This window comes from Hylobates moloch, unplaced genomic scaffold, assembly GCF_009828535.3.
Source record: "Hylobates moloch isolate HMO894 unplaced genomic scaffold, HMol_V3 SCAFFOLD_8, whole genome shotgun sequence".
Lineage (NCBI taxonomy): Eukaryota > Metazoa > Chordata > Mammalia > Primates > Hylobatidae > Hylobates > Hylobates moloch.
The window spans coordinates 28,881,507-28,906,937 of record NW_026652283.1 but is presented as its reverse complement, the minus strand read 5'-3'; the positions used below and the strand labels follow the sequence as shown (position 1 = coordinate 28,906,937).

At 41.1% G+C, this 25,431-nt stretch overlaps 1 long non-coding RNA gene across 3 annotated transcripts in view; it reads left to right on the top strand.

The window, feature by feature from the left end:
* Positions 1-1,837: 1,837 nt before the first annotated feature.
* LOC131384098 (uncharacterized) overlaps positions 1,838-25,431 on the top strand; it is a 36,705-nt gene continuing 13,111 nt past the window's right edge. Inside the window, exons 1-4 of one of the 3 annotated variants that reach the window (XR_009214615.1) lie at positions 1,838-2,267; positions 3,109-3,331; positions 4,769-4,975; positions 21,035-21,195. This is a non-coding gene — a long non-coding RNA (uncharacterized LOC131384098). Of the gene's footprint in view, positions 2,268-3,108; positions 3,332-4,768; positions 5,548-20,207; positions 20,254-21,034; positions 21,196-25,431 lie in introns of those variants that run through there. The other 2 variants (XR_009214616.1, XR_009214614.1) reach the window with 2 other exon arrangements.

Here is a 25,431-nt window from a genome sequence, read left to right as displayed (position 1 = left end):
CTCCATATCCCTCCTTGTGTTCCCACGATGTGGTTCTTCCTCTCTCTAGGTTTCAGCCTCTAATGAAGGCTGTCCACCTTTGGACACCACACAGCCCTGCTGCCCCTTTTCTCTGGGATTGGATCCTGCCTGGCCCGCTGAGTCCCCGGCCCACTGCCGAGGTTCTGAGCCTTGCGGGTTCCCTCCCATTCCCATGAGGCCTCGTGCCCAAAAGAAACGCACAACGGAAATCTTCGTCCTGCCCACTGTCTCTCCACCCCTCAGACTCTTCTGCAGCAGTGCCATTGGCTGTGCCCTCTGCCTGTCTCCAGGGTCTTCATGAGTCTCCGGTCTCAGAAAAGCAGGTGCTGGAGAACCTGCAGCCCAAGTCTACAGCAGTTTAGATGGCAGCTTTTCGTGGGGGTCAGGAGCCTGCTCTGAAGATTGGGCCAAGGCCCTGGGGATACTTATGGCCCACTCTATCTTTTTCCTTCAGTCCGCTCCAGGATTCAGATTTCCAACCGTCTGAACTCGGCATAGAGCATCAGCAGATCCAACAAAAGGAGCATGGGAAACTTTTCTATCCCTTTCAAACCTCCAACCGCTCTCTCCCGCACTCCCCTTCATCTCCTACTTTAAATGGAAAAAAATAGACATTGTCAGCCAGGAAACACCTTCGTTTTCCTTCCAAATCCACAAACCTATTTTCCTCTATGTTTATCTTTCTTCCCTCTTGTCACAAGGCAGAAGGGCAGCGACCCTTCGCATGGCATGGGGGAAGGCCAGTCTTCCCGTGTGAGTTCCCGATCCCATCCCCAGGTGGTCTCAGAGACCCTGCCCCACTAGTTATCCTCTCTGCTCCCTGAATCCTGTCACCACCTTTCTAACGGGACCTTGCCATCAGCATCCGAACAGTGTCTCCCTTCTGACCGCCCCTCTCTACCACAACACACTCTGTCCTCTTCACAGTCAAGCCCTTTGAAGAGCAGACACCTGCCCACACGCGCTCCTCCACCTCCCCACCTTGGAGTCACCTTCCGCTCCTCCCATTTGGTGAGGTCAGAATCTTCATTTCAATTAGGAGAATGATGTGCTTGCTTTAATCAAGCAACGAGAATAATTCACTATATGTTTGTCTTGGCTGAAATCTCAGTGCTTCATATTTAGTTAGAGTAATTCTATTGGACTAGGCTCATGATATATTTCTTTTTATTTCCTGATACTTTACATTTTACAGTTTGATACTATAGATCATATTATAATCTACCATAAGTTCTTTAGAGTTAAAATTTCTATGAAGACAAACACCTGGCTCAATTTGTGTTTAACTCAAAAAGAAATTTCAAGGAAATGATTATGTAAAGTATGGTAAAAAAAACTGTGAAAACATGGTATGTATTCATTTAGCTCTAAATCCTCAGTGACCAGCATAGAGTAGATCTCAATAAGTGTTTGTTGAGTGTGCGAATGAATGCTATAAAGCTGAGAGGAAAAGCTACAAAATGCTATGTACTTGATAACCACAGCGTTGCTTATCTATGTATGCCCACCACCACAGGCAAGAAATGAAAAAAGGAAAATAAGTGAATCATTGGGATGAGGGAGCTGTAGGTGGATTTCTTCCCTTTTTATTTAATAGTATTACAGTGAATATAAACTGGAGGGGGCACTGCACTAGAGCTCTCTATAATACAATTCTACACTCTTCATGCTTAATTTGGTAGAAGATGTGGTTTTGGTTATATACTGCTGCAAATCAAGCAATTTCAAAACCTTATGACTTAGAACAATGATTATTATGACCCAATGATTCTCTGGGTCTGGGCAGGACCTGGTTAGCCTGCTCTGTCCCACGTGGCATCAGGCTGGATGTCTCATGAAATCATGGTGGACGGCAGCTGGGCTGAGCTGGAAGGCCATTCACACAGCAAGTGTGCAGCCTCCAACATGGCCTCCCTCACTGCATGTGCCCCTCTTCATTCAGTCTTTTGCCTTGAGCTTCTTCATCGCATGCACCTGGCTCCCCTAGAGAGCACAAACACTGTCATGACATTGCCTTGGATGCCTACACAACATCATTTCTGTCATCTCAGACTCAGGGGAAGAGAAAGAGATGCCACCACTTGATGGGAGGAAAGACAAGGTCTCCTTGCAAAAATCCTGCAAGGTGGGAGACGGAGATATTGTCATCTTTGGAAACAGTCTATTGCTGGGTGCTTTAATGATGTTTCATTCCTGAAGTTACAGATAAAGCTATTTCAATGCACTCCTGCTGAGAAGACAGCCTAGTGAGTATACTCTAAGGGTAGACTTTCCTGTAAACCTGAGTGTTCATTATAAATAGCTCAATTGAAATAAACTAAAAAATGAGCAGCAGTGTCTGGAGCAGGTGTGAGGGTTACCTGAGGCTGTCCAGAGGCAATGAGCCTGACTAAGGTGGGAGCCTTTACCTGATCTGCCCACCACGGGTTCCTGAATCTTGACCACAGTCACCAGGAGACACCTGACTGATCCATTTCTCTCTCTCTACAGTACTACCTGGAGGTTTTATTTTTTTCACTTGGAATATCATAAGCAATATTTTCAGTGTGGTCATTTTTATTGTGGTAAAATACCCATAACATATAATTTACCATCTTACCCATTTTTAAGTTTACAGATCTATGGCATTCACCACCATATGCCTCTAGAACATTCTCATCTTCCCAAACTGAAACTCTCTACCTATTAAACACGAACTCCCCATTCTCTCTTCCCCTTAGCCTTTGGCAAACATTGTTTAACTCTCTATCTCCATGAATTTGATGACTCTAGGAAGCTCACATAAGAGGAATTATACAGTGTTTCTCCTTTAGTGCCTGGCTTAATTCACTTAGCATAACATCCTCAAGGTTCCTCTGTGTTGCAGTGTGTGCTAGAGTTTCTTTCCTTTTTAAGGCTAAATAATATTCATGTATATCCATAGCACACTGTGTTTATCCATTCTTCCATCAGTGAGCTCTTGGGTTGTTTCCGTCTTTTAGCTATTGTAAATAAGCCTTTTGTGAACATACATGCACAAATATTAAAAATGATTTTAAAATGATAATTAATTCAACCAACATTTACTGAACATCTGCCATGTGTCAGGTGCTGTGCTGGGTGCTGGGGATACAACAATAAGACTGCAGACACAGCCACCCTGCCTCCCAGAGCTTAGTGTCTAATGTGGGAGACTACAGGCAACTTCAGTACAGTGGAATAACTGTCAGCAGAGGAGGAACAGGCACCTGTGAGCACATGGGCTAGATCCCACCCAACCTCCAAAAAAAGATTTTCCAGATTGTGTGGCTTGGAACCTGAGCTCTGAAAAGTGAGTCTTGGACTAGGTTCATGATATATTTCTTTTTATTTCCTGATACTTTACATTTTGCAGTTTGATACTGTAGATCATATTATAATCTACCATAAATTCTTTAGAGCTAAAATTTCTATGAAGACAAACACCTGGCTCAATTTGTGTTTAACTCAAAAAGCAATTTCAAGGAAATGATTATGTAAAGTATGGTAAAAAATGTGAAAAAATGGTATGTACTCATTTAGCTCTAAATCTTCAGTGACTAGCATAGAGTAGATCTCAATAAGTGTTTGTTGTATAAGAGTGTGGGAGCAGACAGGAGCAGGCAGAGCAGCATGGGCAGAGACCCAGAGCCATCTGGGTCAGAGGATAAAAAAAGGTGGCGTTGGTAAGCACTCAGGCAGAGGGACATGCAGGAGCTACAGCAGACAATGTTGGCCCTGTGAACCTGTTATCAAATTTGGGTTTGTCTTAATCATAGGAAGTCACTGAAACCCTTCAAGTAGGAAAGTGACAGGATCTAGTCTACATTTTACACAATCAGCCTGTCTGTAGTGTGAGAGTGGATTGGACTGGATAAAGCAGGAAGCTACCGTTCAAATCCAAGCCATCAAAGATGGAGGTCTGAACTAATCAGATAGCGGGGAAGGCAGGTAAGGCACATCTGGTGGCTGACTGAAAGTAGGAAGAGAGGGAGAAGGTGGCATCAAGGAAAGAAAACCAGAGATAATTATTAAACAGTGAATTCAGTATAAATAGAGGTGCAGCAAAACATGGATGCTGCCAAGTAGGGGGTCTGGTGTTGATGTTCAGTCTTTCTCCAAAGATCAGGGGATTTACCTTTGTCCTTGTCTGTTCAGATTTTCCTTCATCAGCCTGATTTGCTGCAACTTTCTTGACCTCCACTGTGACCCATATCAAAAGTGCTACCATCTTCAGAGCATGATCTATGTTCTGCAATCCTCAAAATACTCTGTTATGTATTTTGTTTGTTTGTTTTTTAAGACGAAGTTTTGCTCTTATTGCCCAGGCTAGAGTGCAATGGCGCGATCTCGGCTCACTGCAACCTCTTCCTCCTGGGTTCAAGTGATTGTCTTAGCTCCGCTTCCTGAGTAGCTGGGATTACAGGCATGTGCCACCATGCCCAGCTAATTTTTGTATTTTTAGTAGAGACGGAGTTTTACCATATTGGTCAGGCTGGTCTTGAACTCCTGACCTCATGTGATCCACCCGCCTTGGCCTTCCAAAGTGCTGGAATTACAGGTATGAGCCACTGCACCCAGCCTGTTATGTATTTCAAATTCATGTGTTGAAGCCCTAATCTCTAATATGACTATTTGAGATAGGGTCTATAAGGAGGTAATAAAGGTTAAATGAGGTCATAAGTATTGGCCCTTAATCTGATAGGGCCTCTTAATCTATTGGGTCTTAATATGATGTCCTTACAAACAGGGGAAGAGGCACCAGATATCTCTTTTTCTGCCTGTGCACAGAGAAGAGGCCATGAGAAGACACAGCAAGAAGGCAACCAACTGCAAGCCAGGAAGAGAGCCTTCACCAGAATCCAACCCTGACAGGATCTTGATCCCAGACCTCCAGCCTTCAGTCTGTGATATTTTGTTCTGGCAGCCTGAACAACCTAATACACAGTCTTAAGAGGTAGATATCATCCCCATTTATAGATGAAGAAACTGAGGCTCAGAGGGTTTGACTTTACTAAGATTGACAGGTAGTAAGCCACTCTGAGCATGTCCTGGATGTAGTACCATCCTCTATAATGCACCATCCAATGAGACCAGGAACCAACTGGGCCTTCACTTGACCAAAGGATGATATATAGGCCTATCATTGATATGTTAGTGTGAACAGCAAATGCCAGAACCAGATGATACCAGTTGCAAACAGTAGACCACAGCCAGGAGAGACCATTTCATGTCATGACATCACCGTCTTGTTTGAGCGAATGCTGCAACTACCATTGTGGGGCATTGCTGGGGACCATGTCCTGGCATGTGGGAAACTACAACTACTGACCCAATCAAGTAACTCAATTCAGCCTCCTCAATATACAGGATTGGCTGCATCTCTGGAACAATCTGGACTTTCTACCCATTGTACCATCTGTAAGAGGCAGTGGGGAAAATAAAATATAGAAATTAAAGAGAAGGCCAAAATATCACTTGACATTAGCATAAAGTAAGTCAAATCAATAAAAAGACAACTCAAAAATAGGCAAGTTACCTGAATCCATACTTTACTCCTTTGAGACAAGCACTTTATAAACATTACATTGCTCAGTTATCAAAATGGCTATATGAACTTGGTATTGTTGTCATCCCTTTTTCCCAGAGAAAACTGAAGTAGAGGGAAATAAGTCTCTGAGGGCACATGGCCAACCAGAGAACCAGGATCTAGAAATGCAGGACACAGAAGTGCAGAGCCCATGCTTCTAACCTTTAAGGACTATGAAGGAGCAGAGAGGAATTGGGATGAGGTGGTCAAAGCAGTGGCTGAAGGAAGCTAAAAGAAGGAAAAATTTCTCCTCCAAGGGAGTAGAACAATGTTGCTTAGATCTTAGCCCTGACTACACTTTTCTCAAAACTCTGCACTCAACCTTCCTGCTTAGTTCCACCGCTTATCTTGCCCTCAGACTGGTCCGTTCCCAACTGAGTTGACAAATTCATGTCCACTCAGAACCTCGAATGTAACCCTGTTTACAAACAGGGTCTTTGTAGATGTAACCAAACTAAGGGAAGTTCATAGTGGATTAGAGTGGGCCCTCCCAAATCCAATGCTTGCTGTTCTTAAGAAAACACACACACACACACACACACACACACACACACACACACACACACACGGAAGAATGTGTCATGTAAAAGTGGAGGCAGAGATTGGAGTGATGTATCTACAAGGTAAGGGACACCAAGTGTTGCCAAGAGCCACCAGGATCCAGGAGAGAGCCATGGAACAGAATCTCCCTCAAAGCCTCCAGTAGAAACTAATCCTGCCAACATCTGGACTTTGTACTTCTAGAGTTCACATCTGTGAGAAAATAAATTTCTGTTGTATTAAGCCAGCCAATTGTGGCGCGTTATTACAGGAGCCCTAGAAAACCAACCCATTGATTCCAAGGGCTCCTTGAAAGTATGGCATTTTCACAGTATTGATTCTTCCTATCCATGAGCATGTAACAGTTTTTCATTTGTTTGTGTCCTCTCTGATTTCGTTGAGCAGTGGTTTGGAGTTCTACTTGAAGTGGTCCTTCACATCCCTTGTTAGCTGTATTTTATTCTCTTTGTAGCAATTGTGAATGGGAGTTAGTTCATGATTTAGCTATTTTCCTATTACTGGTGTATAGGAATGCTAGTGGTTTTTGCACATTGATTTTGTATCCTGGGACTTTGCTAAAGTTGCTTTTCAGTTCAAGAAGCTTTTGGGCTGAGATGATTGAGTTTTCTAGATATAAGGTCATGTCATCTGCAAACAAAGATAATTAGACTTCCTCCCTTCCTATATGAATACCCTTTCTTTCTTTCGCCTGATCGCCCTGGCCAGAACTTCAATACTATGTTGAATAGGAGTAGTGAGAGAAGGGATCCCTGTGTTGTGCCAGTTTTCAAGGGGAATGCTTCCAGCTTTTGCCCATTCTGTATAATATTAACTGTAGGTCTGTAATATATGGCTCTTATTATTTTGAGGTATGTTCTTTCAATATCTAGTTTATTGAGAGTTTTTAACACGAAGCGATGTTGAACTTTATCAAAGGCCTTTTCTTCATCTATTGAAATAGCCGTGTGGTTTTGTCTTTAGTTCTGTTTTATGTGATGAATCACACTTACTGATTTGGGTATGTTGAACCAACCATGGGGAGAAAACCAAGTTGATCATGGTGGATAAGCTTTTTGATGTGTTGCTGGATTCGGTTGGCCAGTATTTTATAGAGGATTTTCCCCAGTGTATATTTTTGTCATCTTCGTCGAGGATCAATTGGTTGTACGTATGTAACTTTATTTCTGAGTTATTTATTCTGTTCCATTGATAGGAGTGAGATCCTTTATGTTAGGTTGCCTGTCCCTGAACCATTTAGCTTGTAAGGACAGGCTAATTTCCTCTCTCTGCATTCAGATCCTTACTGCTTTTATTTTATTTATTTATTTATTTATTTTATTATTATACTTTAGGTTTTAGGGTACATGTGCACAATGTGCAGGTTTGTTACATACGTATCCATGTGCCGTGTTGGTTTGCTGCACCCATTAACTCCTCATTTAGCATTAGGTATATCTCCTAATGCTGTCCATCCCCCCTCCCACAGATCCTTACTTCTTTACTGATTGTCCCCACTCTGCTCTGAGAGGCCCATCTCAACCTTCTCCTGGGGCTTCTTGCTTCTCTTGACAGTTTTCTTCCCTGCTTGCCGAATCTCCTCCATTTGCAGGACAGTGTGAGCTGGCTCTCTCCCTGTACTAACTCAGCCCCTGAGACTGACTGCTGGCAGAGTCTTGTTCTGGCTGCACTGCCTCAGCTGCCTGCTGTTCTGGGCTGACCCTTTTACATTATCTTATTCTAGGTACTTTCCTTTCTTGAGAAGAAAACTACATGTCCTTGGGCACACCTGCATGATCTTTTCTTACTTTTATAGTGGCTAATGTGCAGGGTTGTTAAACGCATTATTTAGTTTTGAGCTCTTTGTGCCCTATTGTCTGTATCAGGAGTTAAACTTTTTGACCTCACACCCCTATGTAATATTTTTTATTCTTTTTGGAGACAGAGTTTTGCTGTGTTGTCCAGGCTGGAGTGCAGTGGTATGATCATCATAATCATAGTTCATGGCAACTTCAAAGTTTTGAGCTAAAGTAATCTTCCCATCTCAGTCTCCTAAGTAGCCAGGACTACAGGCCTGCACCACCACACCTGGCTAATAAATTTTTTATAGAGGTGGGGTCTCACCATGTTGTCCAGGCTGGTCTTAAACTCCTGGCCTCAAGTGATCCTCCTACCTCCTACCATCCCAGAGGGTTAGGATTACAGATGTGAGCCACCTAAACTCACAGGTGTGAGCCCAGTCTAAACTCATCATTGCAATAACTACCACAACCTTGACTTCATCCTTGTTGTATCAAAATAAAAAGAAAAAGATTTCAGAACCACATAGAGTAGAAAATTTGGAGAATATAGAAGACCAATATAGAAAGTTAGAAAATAAAAATCACCTGCAATCGCACCACCCAGATTTAGACCCTATTAGTTTTTGGTTAGCTCTTTACAATTTGCCTTTTTCTCCCTACTCAGCAATATTTTAATCATGTAGCCTCCAACTTACTGGGGCTTGGGGCTCAGTGCCTCAGTTTTCCTGTTTAGAAAATACCATATTAATGGTTATGTGCTAACAAAATTACCCATCTGCTTTCATGTGGTTATTTCATCCCTGTGGCCAGGAAAGCTGCATTTTTATCCATCCTAGGCAGTGAGGAGAAGAGAGCTGGGCGATGGGCACAGAGCCATGCTGCAGGCTGATGGGGGCCCAGGGCTCCTCATTCTTAACCAAAGTGGGTGCCAGAGAAAAATTTCACCTCGATGAGAGGAGGCACAGACACCAGGCAGCCAGGGCCATGCCCCACAGATCAGATCCATCCAGGACCTTTCGGAGAACTGTGCTTATGCTTCTGTGATACAAAATAGAACAGCAAACAATCCAAGAGAGTTTACTCTTGTTTTCGAGTCAATCACAAATTTGGACAAAACTTCCTCTTTCTCACAGTGTGTCTGTCCTGTTCACCTTCAATTCAGAGAACTGTCCTGACCTTTCTTAATGAAATGTGACCCTCCTCTTGTTCAGCAAATAATAAACTCAATCTCTGCTTTAGATTGTTTTTATCCTTTGTGTTATCCTTGGCATAGGTCTCATTTCAGTCATCCCTGTGGCCAGTGAGTAGTTACCACTTTTCCAGGTGCTATCACTGAACTCCTCCTTCACGTCTGTCCATCAGGAGAGGTTCTCCCAAGCCTCCTGGGGGTAAGTTGAGCCCTGCTTTCTTCGCCAAGTTGCTCAGAGGGTGTCCACTCAAAAATGATGGGCCTCATTGGGTTGGTGCTCATCTGTGTGCTTTTCTAGTTGGGACTTTTTCTTGGCTTAAATTGTTTGTGGATAGTTTGCATGGGCAGAGGAATTTGTTTCTGTTAATGTGATGCTGATGACAGGGCAATGGTTCCAACTCTTGTCTTTCAGCCAGATACCTTCATTTCCCAAACTGTTATGAATTTGGCCTTATTTTGGAAATCAGAGCCTGGTTTGACTAACTAGAAATATCAGAACTTCTGGGTAAGGTTGCCAAACGTTCACTATTTGGAGGGAACAGTTCTGGACTTGGGCCCACCACTGTCCTTCCATGCCCCGTCCTGGATGGAATCGTTTGGCACTCTACCCCTCTCCATCCCCACCTCCTCATTCTTCCCCCATGGTTGAAAAAAGCTTTTTCTTGACTATTAGGTAGAATTTCAAGTCAACATTGAAAAGCCCTGATTTCCTGGATTGTGGGGAAGCTCCTGTCTGAGCATCTCGGTCTAACATAGAGTACCTCTCCCAGCATTCTTTAGCCAATCAATGTGCTCTCCTGAAAGCCTTCTGTGACAGCAAGTGCAGCCATTCCGTTTTCTCTTACATAGTTGGAATCAGCACCTACTGAATCCTATCTGCAAATGTATGGAAGCAATATGCAAAAATTTGTGACAAAAATTGGCCAAGGAAGACCTTTTGCAGGTGACAGGCAGCTAACACCTAGTGGCTAGCAGAGGGCTGTGTGGGGGTGGGGGCACAGGTAAGAGCTGAAGCAGAGGTGTGGGGGGATTGGGTGGTGTCTTCAGCACTGATGGAAGATGTTGGGGTCTTCCTCCTTCCCTGCTTTCCAAAGTAGGAGTAGCCAGTGAAGCAGTAGGGAGACTCAGGGGCTCTTTGTTTTTTTCTTCTACCATGGAGGTTTCTTCAGAGCTGGAGTGAGGGTGGAATTTATCAGCCTCCCTAGCGGCTGCTGCCGGTGCCCCCACATCTGGTGCTGAGAATGAGTGTGAGAGGGCACACAGGCCCTCCAACCTCCTTATGCCATTACATTCACATCAAACTGTGCCATGTTATCATTTACTTCCAATTAAAATATTTTAATTTTCCTTCTGGGATGTTAAGTTTTGTGGGTTTCACTTTTCTACAATCACTCTCTATGATAAAACCATTTAAACTTTAAGTCTTAACATTAGAAGATTCTCTAGTGATCATCTGGTCCAATCTCTTCATTTTATGCGTTGGAGACCAAGACGTGAAGAAATGGCTCATCCCAGTTCACAGACCTAGACTCTAAATCACTCATACCACCTCTCTGAGTGACATTACTCATTGGATAACAGACCTTCAGTAATCTAGGCACCACTTGAGATATCGTGGGAGCAGAAAATACTTGTGCTCTTTTAAAGGGTAAATAGTTATTTTGTAAATACATACCCCTGTCACTCCTACGAAATTGTGTGGGCTTAGGGACCTCACTGGCTCCTAATTAGGTGTTTTTTAAAAAGCCAGGCCATTGGGCAGGCTTCAGTGGTTGCTCTTAGACTTGTAAATAACTTCTAGGCTGTCCCAAACTTTCCAGTTTTGTGATTATTCTACCCTCTGCTTATAGGCAATGATGCAGTTGGAAGTTACGGGGAAGAAGAGAGAGAAGGGAATTAGCAGGATGGGGTGTACGGGAATAGAGAGAAACATTTATTGAGCACTAACTGTATTCCTGACATTATGGTTAGTGTGTTACCCAATATTATCCCCATTTTACACATTGAGGAAATCAAGGTTTAGAAACATTGAGTAATTTGCTCCAAGTATCACACTTAGCAAGTAAGAAGACTGAGATTTCAAACTTCGGGCTTTCTGATTTCAGGGCCCAGGCTTGTCACCATCATATTCATGGGGCAATGGTAGAGCCAGATTTCCAGGAAACTCCTCTTACATCCCACTGTCTGGGTAACTGGACTTGATGGGTTTTTTGGCATCACAGTGGAAGAAAGGCCAGGAAAGAAGGAGGGCAGTTTCCTTTGTTGGTCAGGACTTGCCTCATCTTGCCTACATCTTCCTGGGGCTGACAGATAGGAAATCTTCCAGCAGGTGTGGCCTAAGGGTGTTGGGGCTTTACTTTTGTGCTGGTGCAGGCAGTTTCCAGGCTCAGATAAACACTCAGCTGTTTATCCATCCAGCAAGCATTTCTTAAGACACCTCCTCTGTCAGTTCTTGAGCCAATAAGCAAGCATGGTCCCTGACCCAATAAATCTAGCTCAGATTCAGAGGTGCATAACCTGATTCCAGCAAAGCTTTTTGAGGATTATCTGGGGCAGTGTTTGTAACCTTTACCTTTCCCACTTCTCAGCTGTTGCTTTACCAACAGGAGCCTCTACCTTTGGGGAGTTGGGAAAAGACAAACAGGTGGGCTGCTGGGCGCTTGGGCTGAAGCTGTGGGAAAGGATATGGAAACCAAAGCCTAACTAGAGGTCTTGTGAAAATCTGCTCTCTCCTCTCTCCCTGAAGTTCTGTTTCCTTAAGCTAGGCTTACAATCTAAGGGCAGGCTGTTCACTTTACAATCTATTCCAGCATTCACAGCTCCAATAACTGCCAGTTGCCACTTGCCTGCCCCAATGGAATTAATGGAAGCTGTCAACAGCCTGCCCCTGACCTCACAGGACATAACTGTGTCCTCGGAAGACGTGAGTTCCTCCTCCTTCTGAGACAGCCTCCTTCCCCTCTTAGGAAACCCTCTCTTGGGCCATTTATTCGCATCAGTGTCAACCTAAAAGCAAGAGGCAAGGCACAAAATCTAACTGAATTTACTTGAGCCAGAGTGAGGACAGCTGCCTGGAAGACCCTTGAGAGGGGGTGATTCAGAGGATGTCAAACCTGGGCATCTGGGGCCTCTTTGCAACTGCACCAATTGTACTCACTTTTGTTATATTTCCAAAACACTTGATGAGCTTCTTAGGGGGCTCAGCACCGATCTCAGGTGGAAGGAATGGGGATGGATGGGAGGGGCTGGGATGGGGGGGAATAGGGAGCAGGGAGTGGGTCCCTGTTTCCTTTCCCTAGGCTCTCTTGTCACTTTTTTTCTCAGTAAGTGGGAGATTCATTCATGTGCTCTATACCTCCACAGTCTGCTGTGAACCTGTTGCTGGCATGAATCTGTCCACTGGAGTTTGTTCAGTTGGGGGCCATGTGACAGGTGTAAAGGGAGCAACCATTGTGAAATGGCATCTTTCAGAATGCAGGAGTGAGGTGCCGTCACAAACCACGGATTCTGTGGACAGGGTGTCTAGGGGTGGCTTGGGAAGAAGGCCCAGGGATAGAGGGAGAGAACCGAGGCCCTCTTTCAGCTAAACTTCAGCCTGGAGAATTTGGACCGTTGCTTTAGCTCTAAATCACCACTTCCACACTTGGATGATTTCAAGGGACCTTAAGTTCCTACTTGCCACAGGCTTTGGGATATGGAGCCTGCTTTCTAAAATAAATATTTTTGAGTTTTTTTAAGATGTAAGTTTAAACCTGCTCCTGAAAAGGTTTGGTTAAAGGAGACAACTCCCACTCCACTGCCATGGCTTTCCATCCGGGCCATGCTTGGCAGAACCTGGGAGTTGAGAGAGAAGAGATGATGATCCATGTCTTGAGTTCTTGCAGACTGGAAGCAAGTGGAGCTGGGCTTGGGGAGCAGAAGGAACTGTTCTGCTTCATGGAGAACAAAGTGGTAGTGACGGAAGTACCTGTTTCAGTGATTGCACTTTGAAATTGGATGGAGACCCAAATCCTTAATTCAGGGCTTCCTTCTGGGATGGTGCAATCTGTGATTTTGGCAGGAATGAGAAGGGCAGGCTGGAGTGAAAAAAAGTCAAAAGTGGGAGTGTAGTGGCTCACCCTGCTTCCAGCCCTCCCTGACCTGTTGTTTGCAGATCCCTACACATTTAGAGCCTGTGTATCAGGGCCACAGAGACCCTCTCACAGGGTTACCTTCAGCAGTTGAGATTTATTGTAAGGATATTTCTGAAATTAGGAGACCAACAAACCTCAGGTTTCCATAAACACTGAGGGCAGATTGGCCTCCAGAGCCTGGAGTAGGACTCTGGGTGTCCAGTGGCTCTGGGGATCTGGTCATCTCGCCAGCTCCAAATATTCACAGTGACACACCACTGGTTTGTAAACCCAGCTTCTTCAGGTAGATGTTGTGGTCCTTGTGCCTTTTATGGTTGACCTTGTTCATACGTTCCTTATTTTTCAGAAGGGGGAGCGTTGTTCATGTTCACCCTCCTATTGTGCCAGGTGTGCAATAAGTTTTGAAGGTCTCGTAGCCATTTCCAGATTTTTTTTTCTTTTCGACAGCCTTAAAAAGGTGGTGCTTCTTTCTTTCCAGGGCTTTGATCCAGAGGCTTTGACAAGGCTACTGCTCATCCAACTCAGCCAGAAAGTAGGGTAAACTGGGTGCTAATATCTGAGACAACTTTTTTCAGGATGGTATGGAATGAAGACTGGATAGGTTCCAGAGAATCATTATTCACACCCTAAAGAGCTGAAACCAGAAGGAACTCAACAACTCAGACCCCAGATCTTTCAGACAATGGCTCACAAGATTTCCCTTGCCTCTTGGGTTCCTCTCTGGCTCGCCATCCACTGGTGATCTTGTTGATGTATCTGTTTGGTTAGTTCCTGACTCCCCACAGCCCCATATCTGTGGCCAGAAGAAAGCTCAGGAGCAAAGCTCAGGAGTACTGTCTGCCTTGTTTGTCACCAGTGTGTGACTAGCGCAGTGTGTGACACAGCAGGCGAACAAAATGAACCAGTTGTGGAATAAATCTCTCACCTGCTTTCAACTCACCCCTAAGATCCCTGTCTATGAGCACTTTACCCTACTCTAGCAGGTGCTGTTGGTGCCCTGTCCAGACCTGAGGTTTCAGATTCCTTCCCTTTGTTTTTTTTTGTTTTTTGTTTGTTTGTTTGTTTGTTTTACATTGGTGTTTCTTTCTTTCTGGGTTTTTGTTTTCTTTTTTATATATACTTTAAGTTCTAGTGTACATGTGCACAACATGCAGGTTTGTTACATAGGTATACATGTGCCATGTTGGTGTGCTGCACCCATTAACTCGTCATTTACGTTAGGTATTTCTACTAAGGCTATCCCTCCCTCCTCCTCCTACCCATATGACAGGCCCTGGAGTGTGATGTTCCCCACCCTGTGTCCAGGTGTTCTCATTGTTCAACTCCCACCTATGAGTGAGAACATGCCATGTTTGGTTTTCTGTCCTTATGATAGTTTGCTCATAATGATGGTTTCCAGCTTCATCCATGTACCTACAAAGGACATGAACTCATCCTTTTTTATGGCTGCATAATATTCCATGGTGTATATGTGCCACATTTTCTTAATCCAGTCTATCATTTATGGACATTTGGGTTGGTTCCAAGTCTTTGCTATTGTGAATAGTGCCACAGTAAACATACATGTGCATGTGTCTTTATAGTAGCATGATTTATAATCTTTTGGGTATATACTCAGTAATGAGACTGCTGGGTCAAATGGTATTTCTAGTTCTAGATCCTTGAGGAATCACCACACTGTCTTCACACAATGGATGAACTAGTTTACAGTCCCACCAACAGTGTAAAAGTGTCCCTATTTCTCCACATCGTCTCCAGCACCTGTTGTTTCCTGACTTTTTAATGATCGCCACTCTGGTGTGAGATGGTATCTCATTGTGGTTTTGATTTGCATTTCTCTGATGGCCAGTGATGATGAGCATTTTTTCATGTGTCTGTTGGCTGCATAAATGTCTTCTTTTGAGAAGTGTCTGTCCATATCCTTTTCCCACTTGTTGATGGGTTTTTTAATTTTTTCTTGTAAATTTGTTTAAATTCTTTGTAGATTCTGGATATTAGCCCTTTGTCAGATGGGTAGATTGCAAAAATTTTCCCCCATTCTGTAGGTTGCCTGTTCACTCTGATGGTAGTTTCTTTTGCTGTGCAGAAGCTCTTTAGTTTAATTAGATCCCATTTGTCAATGTTAGCTTTTGTTGCCATTGCTTTTGGTGTTTTAGACATGAAGTCCTTGCCCATGCCTATGTGCTGAATGGTATAGCTTAGGTTTTCTTCTAGGGTTTTTATGGTTTTAGGTCTAACTTTAAGCTTTTAATCCATTTTGAATTAGGTTTTGTATGAGGTGTAAGGAAGGGATCCAGTTTCAGCTTTCTACATATGGCTAGCCAGTTTTCTCAGCACCATTTATTAAACAGGGAATCCTTTCCTCACTTCTTGTTTTTGTCAGGTTTGTCAAAGATCAGATGGTTGTAGATGTGTGGTATTATTTCTGAGGGCTCTGTTCTGTTCCATTGGTCTATATCTCTGTTTTGGTACCAGTACCATGCTGTTTTGGTTACTGTAGCCTTGTAGTATAGTTTGAAGTCAGGTAGCGTGATGCCTCCAGCTTTGTTCTTTTGGCTTAAGATTGTCTTGGCAACGTGGGCTCTTTTTTGGTTCCATATGAACTTTCAAGTAGTTTTTTCCAATTCTGTGAAGAAAGACATTGGTCGCTTGATGGGGATGGCATTGAATTTATAAATTACCTTGGGCAGTATGGCCATTTTCATGATATTGATTCTTCCTAACCTTGAACATGGAACTTTCTTCCATTTGCTTGTGTCCTCTTTTATTTCGTTGAGCAGTGGTTTGTAGTTCTCCTTGAAGAGGTCCTTCACATCCCTTGTCAGTTGGATTCCTAGGTATTTTATTCTCTTTGAAGCAATTGTGAATGGGAGTTCACTCATGATTTGGCTCTCTCTTTGCCTGTTGTTAGTGTATAGGAATGCTTGTGATTTTTGCATATTGATTTTGTATCCTGAGACTTTGCTGAAGTTGCTTATCAGCTTAAGGAGATTTTGGGCTGAGACGATGGGGTTTTCTAAATATACAATCATGTCATCTGCAAACAGGGACAATTTGACTTCCTCTTTTCCTAATTGAATACCCTTTATTTCTTTCTCCTGCCTGATTGCCCTGGCCAGAACTTCCAACATTATGTTGAATAGGAGTGGTGAGAGAGGGCATCCCTGTCTTGTGCCAGTTTTCAACGGGAATGCTTCCAGTTTTTGCCTATTCAGTATGATATTGGCTGTGGGTTTGTCATAGATGGCTCTTATTATTTTGAGATACGTCCCATCAATACCCAATTTATTGAGAGTTTTTAGCATGAAGGGCTGTTGAATTTTGTCAAAGGCCTTTTCTACATCTATTGAGATATTCATGTGGTTTTTGTCTTTGGTTCTGTTTATATGATGGATTACGTTTATTGATTTGCATATGTTGAACCAGACTTACATCCCAGGGATGAAGCCCACTTGATCATGGTGGATAAGCTTTTTGATGTGCTGCTGGATTCGGTTTGCCAGTATTTTATTGAGGATTTTTGCATTGATGTTCATCAGGGATATTGGTCTAAAATTCTTTTTTTGTGTGTGTGTCTCTGCCAGGCTTTGGTATCAGGATGATGCTGGCCTCATAAAATGAGTTAGTAGAATTCCCTCTTTTTCTATTGATTGGAATAGTTTCAGAAAGAATGGTACCAGCTCCTCCTTGTACCTCTGGTAGAATTCAGCTGTGAATCCATCTGGTCCTGGACTTTTTTTGGTTAGTAGGCTATTAGTTATTGCCTCAATTTCAGAGCCTGTTATTGGTCTATTCAGGGATTCAACTTCTTCCTGGTTTAGTCTTAGGGGGGTGTATGTGTCCAGGAATTTATCCATTTCTTCTAGATTTCCTTTGTTTATTTTTTATTTTTTATTATTTGTGTAGAGATGTTTATAATATTCTCTGATGGTAGTTTGTATTTCTGTGGGATTGGTCGTGATATCCCCTTTATAATTTTTTATTTCATCTATTTGATTCTTCTCTCTTTTCTTCTTTATTAGTCTTGCTAGCGGTCTATCAATTTTGTTGATCTCTTCAAAAAACCAGCTCCTGGATTCATTGGTTTTTTGAAGGGTTTTTTTTGTGTTTCTATTTCCTTCAGTTCTGCTCTGATTTTAGTTATTTCTAGCCTTCTGCTAGCTTTTGAATGTGTTTGCTCTTGCTTTTCTAGTTCTTTTAATTGTGATGTTAGGGTGTCGATTTTAGATCTTTCCTGCTTTCTCTTGTGGGCATTTAGTGCTATAAATTTCCCTCTACACACTGCTTGGAATGTGTCCCAGAGATTCTAGTACGTTGTGTCTTTGTTCTCATTGGTTTTAAAGAACATCTTTATTTCTGCCTTCATTTCGTTATTTACCCAGTAGTCATTCTGGAGCAGGTTGTTCAGTTTCCATGTAGTTGTGCGGTTTTGAGTGAGTTTCTTAATCCTGAGTTCTAGTTTGATTGCACTGTGGTCTGAGAGATAGTTTGTTATGATTTCTGTTCTTTTACATTTGCCGAGGAGTGCTTTACTTCCAACTATGTGGTCAATTTTGGAATAATTTGATGTGGTGCTGAGAAGAATATATATTCTGTTGATTTGGGGTGGAGAGTTCTGTAGATGTCTATTAGGTCTGTTTGGTGCAGAGCTGAGTTCAAGTCCTTGATATCCTTGTTAACTTTCTGTCTCAGTGATCTGTCTAATGTTGACAGTGGGGTGTTAAAATCTCCCATTATTATTGTGTGGGAGTCTAAGTCTCTTCATAGGTCTCTAAGGACTTGCTTTATGGATCTGGGTGCTCCTGTACTGGGTGCATATATATTTAGGATAGTTAGTTCTTGTTAAATTGATCCCTTTACCATTATGTAATGACCTTCCTTGCCTCTTTTGATCTTTGTTGGTTTAAAGTCTGTTTTATCAGAGACTAGGATTGCAACTCCTGCTTTTTTTTTGTTTTCTATTTGCTTAGTAGATCTTCTTCCATCCCTTTATTTTGAGCCTATGTATGTCTCTGCACATGAGATGGGTCTCCTGAATAAAGCACACTGATGGGTCTTGACTCTACCCAAGTTGCCAGTCTGTGTCTTTCAGTTGGGGCATTTAGCCCGTTTACATTTAAGGTTAATATTTAATGTATAAATTTGATGTTGTCATTATGATATTAGCTGGTTATTTTGCTTGTTAGTTGATGCAGTTTCTTCCTAGCATTGATGGTCTTTACAATTTGGCATGTTTTTGCAGTGGCTGGTACCGATTGTTCCTTTCCATGTTTAGTGCTTCCTTCAGGAGCTCTTGTAAGGCAGGCCTGGTGGTGACAAAATCTCTCAGCATTTGCTTGTCTGTAAAACATTTTATTTCTCCTTCACTTATGAAGCTTAGTTTGGCTGGATATGAAATTCTGGGTTGAAAATTCTTTTCTTTAAGAATGTTGAATGTATTCCTTCCCTTCGGCTGCACCCTTCTCAGGAGCATTTCCCTGAGCTATTTGGGGCCTCCTTGCCTGGTGGGGCCTGAAAGTTGCATTTCTCCCTCCCCACTTTGTGCCTCATGCCAATCATGGAAGCCAACGATGGACAGATGTGTGAGGGGGGTTAGGTACAAAAGCCCCCATTGCTTGTCTCAAGTCAGGAGAGGTTCTGTAGTGCAATTTCCCTCCACAGCTCCCCATGGGATCAGACCAAATCTTTGCTTAGTTTCTCCCCTTTCCTTTCCTGCTCCCTTCACTGTATTCCAGTTTCTTCTGAGCATGCTCCTTTGAAAAATCACTTGCACAGGAATACTCATCTCAAGCTTATGTATTCCATGCAATCTAAAATAAACCTATGTTACTTTGTCATTTTCAAAATATTATTTCTTAAGTATGTTGTCTTAAAAATGCATTTAAATTTTGACAAATTAGAAAATGATCTATTAAAAGCAAGGAAGTTTATAGATAAAGCCAAATTTAGGTGAGTTCAACAAACATTTTTTGAGTATTTTCTATATGCTGGATATTGTGGGAGTACTCTATATAAATCTAGTATAAATGCTGAACTCAAACTTAGAGTGAGAGTAAAAAAAAATAATTATAATATAGGATAATACATGAAATATTATAGGCTTCTGCAATATTCTGAAAAAAATACAGAGGAAGGCATAATTAGCTCTGAAAGAGTTAGGGGAAGGTTTCAAAAAGGAGGGTCTAGTCAGTCAGGCTTTTCAGGGTGTAAAGGAATAGAGCAGATGGTGTCGAAGGAGAAAGAACCTCTCAAAACAACAGAATAAACAAAAAGCACTGAGGCATGAGTCAACATGACAGGCAAAGGAAAGTAGAAATAGATCTGGTGACATAATTTATAATATCTCCAAATGATGGAAGTATCAAGCAGCTATTAAAATTGATATCTTAATGTGCATTTAATGACTTTAATATTTGGTGCAAGATCCTAGTGTACAAAATGGAACTTATGAAGAAAGGCCTTGCTTGCTGTGCTGTGGGAATAGGGTATCTCTGAAGAATTTAAGTGTCAGAGTAGCTGTAATTCAGAGAAATCATTCTGTTGGTAATGTGGGGGGTGAATTTAAGGGGGAACAAGACTGGAAGCAGGAGCAAGATAGTAGCAGTGGAGGTGAAAAGAATGGACTGCAAAGACCACCAGACTGCTCTGGTGGTTAAAATAGGCAGAACTTGGCAATTGATTAGAAAAAGCGAGAGAAGGGACCAAGGACCGGGAAGCTTATAGGATCACACCAGGTTTCAGGCTGGAAAAAGGAGCCCAGTTGAGTAGAGTGGGGGTAATGGGGCACTTTAGGACATGATGGATTGGGAAGTTCTTTACATATCTAAGTGGAAAAGTCTTGGAAGCTTTAAGATGTACTAGAGCTCTGTGAGGGTAGGAGATAGATTTTGTAGTCATCAGCTTACAAATGAATGATTGAAGCCACACTTTCACTTCAGGGGAGAATAACCAGAGGAAGGGCTGAAAATCCTGGAGAACACCAACATTAACAAGGTGAGCTAAAAGAATATAGAGGCGGGGGTAGAGTGAAAATTCAACGGAAGAGTGTGCTATAGAGATAGCACAATGATTAAGAGCTTGGTCTTTGAAGTCAGATCACCTGAATGCTAGTTTCCTTATAGGTAAATAAGAATAGAAACAATATCTATTCACTCATGAAAAGAAAATCCTCAACAAATAAGAAACAGGAGGGAACTTCACCAACATGATAAAAAAGATCTGTGAAAACCCTACAGCTAACATATTTCACTTGGTGAAAGACTGAATATTATCCCCTCTAAGATTGAGAACAAGATAAAGATGGTAATATTTATCAGTCTATTCAGCACATACTGAAGTTCTAGCCATGACAATTAGGTGATGAATCTATAAAAGGATTCAGATTAGAAAGGAGGAAGTAAAACTATCTTATTCGCAAATGACATGATCTTATATATAGAAAATCTGAAGGAATCCACTTAAAAAACCCTAGAGTTAATAAATGAGTTCAGGAAGTTCACAAAATAAACATACAAAAATCAATTGTGTTTATACACACTGGCAATGAAGAGTCTGAAAATAAAATTAAGAAAATTATTTCATTCGCAACAGCATCAAAAAGAATAAACTATTAGGAATAAATTTAACAAAAGCAAGTTTGTATACTAAGAACTTCAAAACATTGCTGAAAGAAATTAAAGACTTAAGTAAATGGAAAGACATCCAACATTTATGGATTAGAAGACTAAATATTATTAACGTGACAATACTCCCCAAATTCTTACAGGTTCAATCCAATGCCTGTCTAAATCCCAGTTGGCTTTTCTGCAGAAATTGACAAGCTGATCCTAAAATTTATATGGAAATGCAAAAGACACAGAGTGACCAAAACCATCCTGAAAAAGAACAGGATTGAAAGACATGCTAATTTCAAAACTTACTACAAAGGTAAGGTAATACAGAGAGTATGGTACTAGCATAAGGACAGATGTATTGGTCAATGGAATATAATTGAAAGCCAAGAAATAACCCCTTTCATTTTCAGTCAATTGATTTTTGATGAAGGTGTCAAGAAAATTAAATGGGAAATTCTATTTTCAACAGATGGTGCTGGGGCAATTGAATAGCCATCTGCAAAAAATTAATTTGTGTCCCTACCTAACACCATACACAAACATTGACTAAAACAGATCTCAGACCTAAATGTAAGGACTAAAACCATAAACCTCTTAGAAGAAAACATACTAGTAAATCTTTGTGATCTTGGGTTAGGCAATGATTTCTTAGACACAACATCCAAAACACAAGTGAGAAAAGAAAAACAACCCAGCAAATTAAACGAAGCCAAATTACAAACTTTTACACATCAAAAGACATGGTCAGGAAAGTGAGAGACGACCCACAAAAGGGAAGAAATAAGTCAGATATCTAATAAGTGACATGTCCAGAAGAACCCTTCCAATCCAATATTAAAAGATAATCCAATTTAAAAATGGGCAAAATACTTTGAATAGACACTTCTCTAAAGAAGATACGACCAATAAGCACATTCAAAAATGCTCAACACTATTGTTACTAGCAAAATGCAATTCAAAACCACAATATCACTTCACACCCACTAGATTGACTATAAACAATAAGACAACAATAAGATAGCAAGTGTTGGAGAGGATGTGAAAAAATCAAAACTCTCATACGTTGCTGGTGGGAATGTAAAATGGTGTAGCCACTTTTTTGGAAAATAGTAGGATAATTTCTCAAAATGTTAAATATAGAATTGCCTTAAACCCAGCAATTTCACTTCTAGGTATCTACCCAAGGGAAATGAAAACATACGTCCAACCAAAATCTTTTAGGTAAATGTTCATAGTAGTACTATTCACAAGAACCAACAGATGGAGACAAACCCAATGCCTATCAACTGGTGAATGGAGAAAGACATGTAGTATACCTATACAATAAAATACTGTTTAGCAATAAAAAGGAAGTTCTGATACATGATCCACAACATTGATATACCTCAAAAACATAATGCTTCTTGAAAGAAGTCAGACACAAAAGAACACATATTGAAACAGAATCACCTAATACATATACAGAGAAAAGTAGATTAGTGGTTGCTTAGGGCTGAGTTGAAAATGAAGAGTGACTCTATGGGCACAGGTTTTCTTTCTGGGATTAGGAGAATGTTCTAAAAGTAGATTTTGGTGATGGTTGCACACTTCTATAAACACACTAAATATACTAAAAATCATTGAATTGCACACTTAAAATGGGTGAATTTTATGGTATACAAATTCTACCTTAATAAAGCCGTTAATTTTTTTAAAGTTTTAAAATTATAATATTTATCCCTAGCACCAAGATTGTGGTCTCCAAATATCATCTACCACTAAAAAACCCCCAAAACTTCGTGGAGAAATTGCTAATTTCAGGTCTGGGCCAGAAATGCCTAAGATAAGCCTAGAACACATTGTCACTCTAGATGGCAAGGACTCTATCAAAGACTGTTAGAATGGTATCAACAAGTCTCAAGATGCAATTTAAAGGGACACATTCTGACCAAAGATAGGATATTTTATACATTGATAAGGATAATAATTGCAATGGGTAAAAATATGTTAAATATGCTTAAATTTCTGCATTCATAATAATTCTTTCTTAACAATAAAAGTCATCACGATTGAAGGATATAAATGAGACAAGCCAACATTTTGAAAAAAAATATTGAAAAGAAAAATTGAACAACTATCTGGCCTTTTCTATGTAAATTGTACAACTGGGTAAAACAATAATTTATGAAAAGCAGTATCTACAGTATGACAGCTAATAAATGAAGAAGGAATGATATAATAATACCATTATTTTTCTATACCTAATTGATCAATGGATGCTAACATCACCAAAAGAAGACAGTTAGACATTACGTTTCTTCTGATGGAAGAGCCTAGCACAGTTTTTTGTCCTGCTCTTCAAATCCAACCTGAATCTGAACAAATCTTTGGATCAAACTATTAATTTATAGTAAATACAGAGAACAGAAGAAAATGAGGAAAAAGTTAAAGAACTTCATGAACATACAGTCAGAAAAATCCAAACTCTGAGACACGGCATAATGAGGATGCATTTAGGAAAATCCAAAATATAGGAAAACAACTTGGTTTCTTTAATAAACAAATTGCAAGGGAGAAAAAAAGAGATGAAAGGAGAAGCCTGTAGATCAAAAAAAGTTAAAAGACCAGCAATCATAAAGTGGGATTTTATTTGGATCCTGATTCAAGCAAGCAAAAATATATAAAATTAATGGATATTTAGAAATAACAGGATCCAATATTGGATATAGGATCCAATAACAGGATATTTGATATTAAAGAATAGTTGTACTGAGTGCTTGGTTTAATGATGGTATTATGATTATGTTTTGTTTTTTTTCCCTGGGTGTGGTGTCTCATGCCTGAAATTCCAGCACTTTGGGAGGCCAAGTCGGGGACCAGGGGGGATTGTTTGAGGCCAGGAGTTTGAGATCAGCCTGAGCACAACAGCAAGACCCCGTCTTTACAAAAATAAAAATAAAAAGTTAGCCAGATGTGGTGTAGTCCTAGCTACTCGGGAGGCTGAGAAAGGAGGACTGCTTGAGCCTGGCAGGAGATTGATGCTGCAGTGACCTATGATCACGCCATTGCACTCCAACCTGGGTGACAGAGTTAGACCCTGTCTTAAAAAGAAAAAAAGTAGAGTTCTTATCTATTATATATGCATACCAAAATATTTATGGATGAAATTATATGGTGTCTGAGATTTGCTTCAAAATAAGGGAGGAGGAGAAGTGGGTGGAAGGATACATTAAACAAGATTGGCCATGAGTTAATAAATGTTGAATCTGGTGATGAGTATGTGAAAACTCATCACACTACTGTCTTGTTTAAAGTGCTCCATAACAGAAAGTTTTTCTAAAAATCAACTTCATGCATTTGTAGTTAGTATTAAATAAGACCCTGTATATAGAGTGCTTTATCACTGTGGCTGACAGCACTCAAACATCGTTTTTAGCTTTTTGCAGTCCCTTTCAATTAATCACACCCCAAAGAGGTATATTATTTAGATGAAGGGCCCTGTCCCATGTACCTTTGTCTGCCTCATAGTAACGTATTGAAATTCCAAGTTTAGAAGGAGGAAATTACGGTCTTCAGAGTCCCAAACCTATCATGCAGCAGCAGAGCCAATGACCCCAAATGTCCGTAGCACTCCTAGTAAATAGGACCACTTTCTTCTCACCTCATAGGAATACTTGAAATCATTCATTCTTTTATTCCATTATTTTTCATTCACTTATTATGTGCCAGATATTCAATGCTGGGATACAAATATTAATACACTAGACTCTAAATTAACTGAAAGCATCCAAAGGTGAATATCCCTGAGGGTCAAACAAATTTAAGAAACAGTGTTAAGGATCAATGGCTTCAATCATCACTAAGTCCCTCCTAACAGCCAGCTTTACTGGGCATATAAAAATGAGTGGAGATATGGAACTTGTCCTCACAAAGTTTAAAATCTGATAGGGTACATGAGACAAGAACCCAAATAAACAACAACAGGAAGCTGAATGTGATTAAATGGTCCCAAAATGATTTGGTCACCAAGGTGGAGAAAGTATGTTTGACAGGTGTTAAGTAGTCAGGTTTGGCTGAAGCATTTAACAGGTATTTGGTGAGAGGTGGAAACTAAGGCTGGGAAGGCGCAGTAGGTCCACATGTGGAGAAGATCAGGTTAAGGCATGTGAATGTCATCAGGTAGCAACAGAGAGCTGATTAACATTGCAGAGCAAGGAATAACATTCTTAGGACTGACCGTGGAAGGGGCTTCTAGCAGCAAGTGGCAGAGTCCATAGACCACTCATGGAAGACCAATTCAAGTCTGGCACCACACCGTCAAGTTCATAGCATATAACCATATACATGTTAACAAGCTTAGTGACTAATAGATTTACAAGACTGGAGATGGAATTGAGTTTTTGGAGATCCAGCTTCAGAGGTTAGCCTAACCTATTCAGCACATATAGAACGGGCCTGAACTATTTCCAAGAAAGCTGCCTGCTATTTTAGAGTGGGGCTCAGCAAACCTTTTCCATAAAGAACCAGAGAGAGTAAATGTTTTACGTTTTGCAGACCATATAGTCTTTTG